The sequence below is a fragment of the Taudactylus pleione genome, unplaced genomic scaffold (genome assembly GCF_031769625.1).
Source record: "Taudactylus pleione unplaced genomic scaffold, aTauple2 ptg000095l, whole genome shotgun sequence".
NCBI lineage: Eukaryota > Metazoa > Chordata > Amphibia > Anura > Myobatrachidae > Taudactylus > Taudactylus pleione.
The window spans coordinates 8,177,061-8,187,696 of NW_028284497.1; the positions used below are offsets into that span (position 1 = coordinate 8,177,061).

Here is a 10,636-nt window from a genome sequence, read left to right on the forward strand (position 1 = left end):
CTTCTGAAGCACAGACTGTCAAAAACTCTGTTACCTAATTTGAAGTTGCATTAGTTTTCTGTAACACAAATAGGCACGGCTTAAATAGTCATACAAGTTCATTTATTTATACACTACCTTTAAAATGAAGTGTTTCAGCAGTTTAGCTTCTGTCATTACTGCGATTTCTCTGTTCCATTAAGATCTTTCACTTAGTTCAGAGAGAAATTGATGGCACTGTCTTTTATATCCCTTTTCCATCTTGTAAATTGTCTGCTGAAATAAAATTAGTAACATACAGTATTAAACACTTATATGTGGATAGGTCTGTAAAAAGGTATGCAAGCTGCATGAATAAGTGTGTAAAGTTAGTGCAGATATCATACTACAAAACATACTGTAATAACCTCAGAACATATAAATCAGCAGATGTCAGATGTAGCCTTTTATACTAATTATTATATCCAGTGGCCTACAATAGCAGCAGAAGGTAGAACTAATGTATTTATGCTTTTTATCTCCTAAGGGGAATATTCCCTATGCTCTTATTTTGTCTAATTTTTAATGATTTGTTTACAGTTTGCATTATTGTGTAGGTTTAACGAGAGCTTTAATAAGAGATTTTGCATCTAGAGCAGGAAACAAATCTTACATCCCCAAACCCTCTACTCTAATCAAATTACTTTGAAATAGGTATGTCCAGAGGCATAAGTTCATTCCAGTCACCCAGAGGCAAGTTAGAGTTTGGGCTCCCCCCCCCCTACAAAAAAAATATACCCACGCAATCACACCTAGACAGAATATATGAAGATGATTCAATGGGGCCTAGAGGTGTATGATAATTTACATATCAGGTATAAATGTATATGAGAGTCTGTGCCTGATTTAGTGCTACCAAGCCCCAGGGTCCTGAAGTGTCAAGGCCCATGTATAGTTCTCCTAACATTAGTGCATAGGTGCAAACATATATACGTAGTATTCACACTTTGCACATGAGGCATCAGATACACAACAGGACACCGACATGCGTTTAGCTATGGCTTTTAGCCTTGGCAGCACCGAATCAGGCACAGACACTCATATACAATTATACCTAATATGTAAATTTTGTTCCACGGCTCCAGGTGGTGGATCAGTGTCAGACAGAGTCACAGAGTTTCAGCCTGCATAATCGGAGGTTACCAGTGTGTGGCTCTCTGGTGGTCCCTGGGATAGGTGTCTCGGGTCCCAGCACACTATCCAGCAGCAGTAGCTGGTGCACCATCGCTTGCTGCAGCACAGGCTGAGGGGTATCATACAGAAGCCTTCCTGTCCCCTTTTGCAGGTATTAGCGGGGCTCCCAGGACAGAGCTAATCAACGCTGGAACAGCAGCGGGTACATCGCTGCAGAGCTGTAGTGGAAGATCAGCAGTCACACTAGTTTTCCTCTGTGAATCACATTATACTGTACATGCTATAGATGGAGGAGCCCATTCAGGGCTTGGCACCTGGAGGTAGGTGCCTCCATTGTCTCTGGGACTTACGCCCCTGGGTATGTCGCAGTTCATCCACTTCAGCTTTATGCCCTGGGCGGTTGGACTTCCTGCGTAACCCTAATATGTCTCTGGGTTTACATATCTAATTTGTATCCAGAAACATTAAATATTAACAGGCTAGAAAATTATTATTTATAAATTATTATTGATAATTTAACATTCCTGAGTATGTTTCCTGGTGGAAGCCAGAAGCTATATTCTGTGGTAACAATTGATATAAATTACAAAGACCCTATGGGTCACTTTAATAAAATATTACATAAAATGAATATGGTAAAGAAAAAGCCAGTGTATACATATGATACAGACCACATCAACACACTTCCTGTTTATAATGCCAAATATTAGGGGAAGAAAATAGCACAGAAATGTCACTTGGATGGTTAAGACATATTTAGTCCAGAACAAGGACACTAGATGGAATCGTGCCACACCAAACTAGTGTATATTCAAAAGTCCAGGGTATAGTTACCAGATCCTATTGCCGATAGGAGGATGTTCCTATTTACATACAATGAGTATAGAACCCTTCCTAATGTCACATGATGGTGTTCCGATCACGTGACCGGGATCAGAATACAGGAAGTAATCTAACCAGGTAATATAACTGAAATATAAAACGATCTATATATTATTAATCTTTCTGGTATATATAATTAGATAATGTGAATTAAATAGGTCTGCCTCTATGATATATTTTATAACTTTTATTGTTATATTAGGAGACCACCAAGGAGACTATTGAACTATCTCCATACTGCCAAGTGTTTATACACACACACCGACCGGATTGAACGATTTGGATCCATCTTCCTGGAATATTTTTTTATGCCTGGGGATACTTTTCATCTTATTGCCCTACTTCAAAGACCGGGACTTCCCAAACAGACCATGCCATATACTTTGGAGGACTCCAAGTGCAGCGTACTTTTGTATGTAAATAAGAACATCCTCCTATCGGCAATAGGATCTGGTAACTATACCCTGGACTTTTGAATATACACTAGTTTGGTGTGGCACGATTCCATCTAGTGTCCTTGTTCTGGACTAAATATGTCTTAACCATCCAAGTGACATTTCTGTACTATTTTTTCCCCCTAATATTTGGCATTATAAACAGGAAGTGTGTTGATGTGGTCTGTATCATATGTATACACTGGCTTTTTCTTTACCATATTCATTTTATGTAATATTTTATTAAAGTGACCCATAGGGTCTTTGTAATTTATATCAATTGTGACAGTGTTTGTGTCATATTCATCAAAAAGCGCCACTTCATCCTGGTTTATTGTTTGTTTTATATTGGGCCTGACTAGCCCTCTTTTCAGTAGCAGCTAGGAATAACCACTCATTACAGCGCCTGTATCCAATTTTTTGGTATTCCTTTTATATTCTGTGGTACACTGTAATTTGCAGTGTGAAAAGAAATTATAGCATAATTTAACCATATAATACACCTAGACTATGACCAGTGGTCAAAGTGAGCCAATTTACTATACAATGGTGTAATATACAGACATCTCTCATAGGAAGGTTCAAGCCTTGGAGAATGATAAAGTGGAGAAGCTGCCCAAAGCAACCAATCACCTTATGACTGTCATTTATCTAGAATAGTCTTTGAGATGACAGAAGCTGATTGGTTCCTTTGGGAAAGTTTTCCACTTTATCTCTTTCCAAGGCTTGATACATCTCCCCCTGAGAGCTCTCTCATTATCTCACTCTAATACAAACTCACCTATTGGTAATCTTATGTATCAAATTTGTCTCCTTGGTTTCCATACCTTTTAGAGAAGATGTATCAAGCCCTGGAGAGAGATAAAGTGGAGTAATTGCCCAAAGCAAACAATCAGTTAGATAAATGACACTTAGAAACTGATTGGTTGCTTTACACAATTTATCCACTTTTCAGGGTTGATACATCTCTACCTTTGGCCTCCAAAAATATGTCTACTGCTTAATTATCTCAGTCCATAAGTCACTTCAATACCCGTTCTGCTTCTGATCAGCTCCAGCATCCACCTGAATGCTTCCCCATACTCCCTGCTTTGCCCAGACTACTATGGCCTGTAATTTGCTCCTCTTCCATTGTCCACTACAAGGCTGCTTATACCTCAGCCACCTGTGGATGGGCCATTTGCCATGTACGACCTTCATTCTCTTTGAACATGTCATTATTTTACTGTTTAATTTTATTGTTCCTTCAATTTCCCATTGCTTTTGCATTGCTGGTTTGTGTGCTTACTTTATTCACTTACTACTTCTCCAGTTTGCCACTGATTTTGCACTCTTTACATTGAAACTGTATTTGCTTTGATGTTTCAACCACTTGCCAACATCATCCACAACTGTAACTTTTGTTGCTCTTGCCCTGCTTTCATTACCTATCCCCATCTATACTCCTTTCCCTCAACAGTCCTTTTCCACATTACTTTGCCACATATCCTTCACAATTATTCTTATTGCCACTCTTCTCTATACTCACTATGACTCACATCACTCATTCCCATGTTTCCCATCTCTTACCACCCATCCCCTGCTCCATCACATTCCACCCCTCCTCCTCTCTTGCACCCCTTGCCATTCACATGCACACCTGCAAACCTAACCTTATCCTCAACTCCCCTCAGCCCCCACCACCTCTCATGTGCCCTGTGAATGCCAGGTCAATCTACAACATGGTCTCCAACTTGCTCAACCTCTTTGCCATCTCTCAGACCTGAATAACGCCTTCAAAGCCGACACACCAATTGTTTTTATTAATCACAAAAAATTCTTAGGGGGCAATTCAATTGTTTAGCTTGCCCCCCCCTGGGCATCTAAGATAATGGGCGTCTATCAGAGCAATTCAATTGTTGCTCTTTTAGGCACCCAATTAGTATTTTATATGCCCAAAAGAACAGGGTTTAGCCACGGAAAGCAGATAAACCCATCTGAAGTTTTTGATTGGGTGCCTTAAGTCTTGTTTTGGGCACCCAAACAACAGACTTTACAAACATTTCTTCTCACACCTCCGGAGGCTGCCAGAAGAAATGTATCTCCCCAGTGGCTTTAGGTGCCCGAATGGAGAACAATTGAATTGCTCTGTCGGGCGCCTAGTTATATAGACGCCCAGCAGGGGGTGCTAAACAATTGAACCACCCTCTTAGAGTACAGTTCTGTATGTTGTCTGTTACATGTTGACAAGTCTCACCATAAAGCAGACACTGCCCTTGATATGTGGAATGGATGTGGCCTGCTGGCTGCAGTACACATCATATTTGACCAGCTATTGGGAACCGGTAATAGATTTTCGCTCTTTGTTTTATCTGCTCTCACATTGACACTCTGATTAAATGTAATGTGTTTCTGCACACTTTCAAACAGTGACATGCAGTGAGGTCAATGGCTGGGGAGGCACACATGTACAAAACACAGTTTTTATTCCAAAACTCTGCGCCATGACAGGGAGTATGACAGGGGAGGGAGTATGACGGGGGAAGCTCTACTCTGACTGCACGTCCCTGGTATCAAATAGAGATATGCAGACTACAGTACCTCTAATGTTTGACAAGGAAGTTAACCGCTTGCCATTTAGGAACTTGGATATCAGGACACAACACACAGTGTTCAGAAAATATTAATTTGTGGGCATTTTAACTCTCTGATAATTATTGCACACTGGTTCTGCTGTGTGTCAAATCATTTTAAGAAATATGCATATTGTAAGAATATAGGCATGTTCTGGTTTTCCTTCACACAATGGGCATGATTCTGCATTGGAAGTAAAGCAAAAAAGAGCAATAATTGTGCACATGGACAACTCTATACCAACTGAAGAGGGATGAGATGCTCCCAAATCATGGGTGTATCATGTTCCAATATTTTTGTTCCAGGGCCTGATCAGGAATTTTCTCATTGGTTCTCCCACTAACAACAGCCCCCCCGAGTATAGCATCACAGAGTATACATTTTGGACTGAGAGACACTATCCCAGAGCCCTTGACAAACTGTTGCATGGAGCAGCCCTAGGGGCTATGATAGAAGGAGTGGACCCAAATACTTACAGACCAGATGGTAGTCCTGCTTTAAATAATACAACTGTATATGCCTCAAATGTATAAAAGCATGATATTTTATTTTTGGCAATAATTTATAATAATTACTTATATAACATTTATGTAGTACATCTGCATACATACATTCACATGTTTATTAATATTTTTTAATATATACTTATAAAAACATACTGAACATATAAACAGGCAAATCTTATTTATATATCTTAATGTTTGTTTTGGGGTTGCAGTTATCAAAAGAAAAAGGGAAAAATAAAACTATCAAAATTAACTTTCCTAACCATGCATAAAGGTGGTTTATATTCTAGCCTGTTAAGATTTAAGCAATGCTTAAACCTACTAAATGGGTAGGGTGAGATTACTTATCTTAGGCATGGCCAACCTGGTAAGGTATCTTTCAGTGATAAAGCTTTTTACATGTGGGCCTTTGTTCAGCTAATTATTTTACACAAATTCTCTATATACCAAACATTAAACCAATGAAATATGTAACCATAGATTCTGCAGTGTACACAGTTATCATATATATTTGTCAGCCTATGTCAGCATCCATAGAAATAGACAATATATGAATCGCACAAAATGGAGTTTGCACATAAAATGGTGTTTGGTACTTGGGGAGAATTGCTGGTGGGCACGTTTTTGTTTTATATTCTTAAATAGAATTGGACACTTTTGGAAGGTGTGTAAGGTGAAATGCTAGCATGGAAAAACTGGTGTGGGAGTCATTGGTGTCCCGATTACTTACTGTGGGGTATGGTACAATATGTTGGCATTCGAAATGTCGACACCATAATGTTGATTTGAAATAGTCTGAATGTGGACATCAACATTATGTCAGCATGGTGATAATGTCAAAGTTGTGCATGATGACAGTCTACATGTCGACATGGTGTTTTTACAGTATTTAAGTCCTAACCCTGACCCTATTTTAGCCCTAAACCTAACCCTAACCTCAGTCTAACCCTAAACCTAACACTGCCATGTGCTGTTCACATTGTGACTGCTAACATTCACAAAGTTGACATAATTACCGTCAATATTGCATCCATGTCAACATTTTTATTGTCGACATTTCTACCATCTCAACATTCTGAATGTAGATATTCTGAATATCAACATAAAGATTACATACCCCACTGTGACCTAATTATATATCTGGTGGTCCATGCTGAAGCACAGAAATCTGTATGTACCCAGTGTTCAAAGTTGGGAGGATCAATGATGGTCCCCACTGCTCATTGCTGCGATTTGTGCCATTGAGCAGAGAGGGTGATGTAACAATGATGCTAATCCCCATGAATCTCGTCATCAAGACCACGCATTACACTGGAGAAGTTTCCGGGATCTGGGAGGCTGATCTATTCTCCAAAATTTCTGAGTCTCCCAGATATCCTTATAGAGTAGTATAAGATATTTTCCTTGTGATAGTACCAATTGTACAGTATAATAACACTCAAAAAAGCTTATGGACCACATATAATAGAGTGCGGGATTCTGACACTGATGAGATTCAGCATGTAAGCCATGGTTGGCCCTACCATTATGCAGAATACCTGGCTGTGTAAGGTGCCACACTGACTGCACTAGTTATGAGGAAGATGCCACAGCCCACAGCCTGGCACAAGCAGAACGCAACAAGTGAGTGTGACAGTCCCAGACAGAGAATGAGTCACTGTCAGCCTGTCAAATAAAATACTTTAAAAACATTTTTCAAGTTATTTAAAGTAAGTAATTTCTAAAATCCTGTTGCAACATCTAATTATCTTCTCATGCTAGGACTGGGTCAGTAGTGAAATTGGGTATGGTAGCATAGCAGTCTGAAATATTATATTTACATATATTAAAATAACCAGTTCGTCCACGGAATGTAGCTCTCTAAGAGATTTCTCTACCGCTGTCCCTGCGAGTTAACATTAGTACATAGCAGGGGCATTTTCATTCAAATGAAAATATCTGTCGCAATACAGACTGTTAAAAATTGCAGCTGTGCTGCGCTTATTAATGCATAAATCCCACAGTGCTTTCACTTTATCTGTGTATAATATCATTTATTCCACTAAGGAGCGCAAAATTTACATTTGCTTACCAAAAAATTAGGCACGGGATGGCCCTGATGTTAGCAATCAAATCTAAAGCAATAATGTTTAGTAATTTATGTTGGTTTTGCCTTACTAAACATTGCCACATTGAATTAAACTACTAAGTTGCAGAAATCTTGTCAGTTTCAGGATCCCGCTCCCTATTGCATTCGGCCCCATGTGTCCTACTTGTAACATTTCATTTGTTTCAGAGATGTCTTAACTTAATTATTTTTCAGAGAATAAATAATTGGATTTAACATGGGGGTCACCAGAGTATAGAAAACCGCTATAGCTTCTTCTATTACATAGTTCATAGAATTAGGACTCAAATAAATGAAGACAGGGGGTCCATAATAGAAAATGACAGCTATCATGTGTGATGCACAGGTGGAGAATGTTTTCCGTCGGCCTTCAGAACTTTTGATCTTCATGATAGTTTTTAAGATATGGAAATATGATACCAAGATTATGAGGAAGCAGATTAAAGCAACAGCCCCAATGTTGGTTATTATTATTGCTTTGTTGATAGTCGTGTCTGCACATGCAAGTTTCAGTATAGGAATGACATCACAGAAAAAGTAGTCAATCCTATTGGGACCACAAAATGGCAGCCTGAAGGTTAATGTGGTGTGTATCATTGAATGAAGTGAGCCAGTAATCCAGATTCCAATAGCATACTGTGTGCACAGCTTCAAGTTCATGAAGTTAGAGTAATGTAGAGGCCAACAAATAGCCATAAAACGATCATATGCCATGACAGTGTATAGAAAACACTCTGTGCTTCCAAAGAAATGGAAGAAGTAAAATTGGGTTATACAACCTTGGAAGGATATTGTATTTTCCTCTTTTAGAAAGTTTGTCAGCATTTTTGGCAATGTGACTGTAGACAACCAAATGTCTAAAAAAGAGAGTTTCAAAAGAAAGAGGTACATAGGTTTGTGGAGCTGAGAATTTTCTTTTATGGCCAAAATTAAAATAAGATTTCCTATGAGAGTACATATGTAAATACAAAAAAATAGCATGAACAGTGGAATCTTCATCACTTCTGGATGTGGAAGTCCAAACAGGATGAACTCAGTCACAGAGGAATAGTTCTTATGATCTATTATATTTTTCATCTAAAGAAATCAGAAAATGCATTACACTGTTAAATAAATAATATTGGTCATGTGCAGCAACTTCAATAAGACAGCAGTGATAAAATAATGTACTGTAAGTGTAAACCAAGCTTAGCCTGGTGCTTTCTAACATATTCTAGAGATATCTCATTGCCAAATTAGTGTATCCTATAAATGCATGTGTTTTTCCATCAGAGGACAGGTTCTAATTCTACAGTAATTTGGCTATAAGTGTATGGAGTCCGTGGGGAATATTTACTAACGTGTGGGTTTTTAGAAGTGGAGATGTTGCCCATAGCAACCAATCAGATTCTACATATCACACGCCGGAAGTTTGGAAGATTTATCAGCTAGGACCAATATATAAATCCCATTCTTTATTTTATACGTATATTCAAAAGGTGTAGTCCTTCTCAGTGCACAATAAAACGATGCACAGATTATGTAAATGGCTGCTCCTACTTGTCCAGGTCCTCTCCAGCACAGGGCTAGATAATGTATACTGTAAAAACCTGAAAACATAGAGGACAAGTAGATGCTAATAGTGCACCATTACAAAACTGAATTCAAATCAGTACAGACATCAATGCCAAATTCATATGTGACTTAGATAAATATATATAGTGCTTATCTGAAATCACTGTACTCTATGGTCCAGTCAGTCAATGTGATGTCAGAGGGCATGCTACAGAGGAAATTCACCAACAATAAACCCAACATGTTTCGTAACTTGGACGTCATCAAGCGCCCACTCTGACATCGGTTGGCTGACTAGACCACAAAGTACAGCGACTTCAGATGAGCACTGAGTATAATAATATAAGTTATGTATACATTTGGCATTGATGTCTGTATTGATTTGAAATCACTTTGATACACTGCACTATCAGAGCCCCGACTTGTCATCTTAGTTTGTATAGTATTCCTTTAATACATATATATATATATATATATATATATATATATACAGAGAGAGAGAGAGAGAGTTGGCACGCTGAGCTTAACTCGATTGCTAATGTTAATTACATTTATTAAGCAAACGTGTGAGATGATGATAGAATCCCATTTATTTTTACATATCATGCTAAGGTTGATAAAGTAAAATATAGTATTTCTAAATATTGGAAAAGTATAAGTTAGTATGGGCTGCATTTTAAAATAAACATTATTTTGCAATTAAAACGAGGGAAGAGTGTAAGGCAGAGGCTCCCAAATGCAGTCCTCAAGGCTCCCCAACAGTTCAGGTTTTACATGGCATTTATAATGTAAAATGTGACTAATACCAGATGTAAATACAAAGTGAATGTTCTAATTATTTTCACTTCAAATAAATACAAAGTCCACTGTCTTCCCCTTTAAAAGTTCTAATGGGAAACAGCTTTCGAGCTGTGGATTGATTGCAAACATCAGTGTAATGATGTGAAGAGCTAGAGCAGCAATAGTAATAGTCAGCAATAGTAATAGTATCAGTGGAAGGGAGACAAAATCACTCAGCCAGTGAGAAACACTCATCGATTGTCATCATCATCAGTGCATATGCATCTTCCTTGTGGTCAGCATGGGATTTATTTTACGCTCACACACTCTGTGTACTTTGCTCATGTTTACAGTCCCCATTCAACCTGTGTTTTACCAAGTGGTAAAACTGGATGCCATGGCACCTGCGGTGCCATGAGGCACTTGCAAGGTTGCCATGGGTTGGTGGTTCCAGGACCAAATCAAATTATTAATATTCATGTGAAAGGCTAAACCAGTGCTGGCAGCTGGCAATAATAAAATACAGTATGTTTAGAAACAGAAGTGCAAACCTGTGCACCACCACATAACTGAGGAAGACAGGAAAGCACAGGTTACCTCATTTAATA

At 38.5% G+C, this 10,636-nt stretch overlaps 1 pseudogene; it reads right to left on the reverse strand.

The window, feature by feature from the left end:
* Positions 1-7,835: 7,835 nt before the first annotated feature.
* On the reverse strand, positions 7,836-8,771 carry LOC148526566 (olfactory receptor 10G7-like; annotated as a pseudogene).
* Between the last annotated feature and the right edge of the window lie 1,865 nt (positions 8,772-10,636).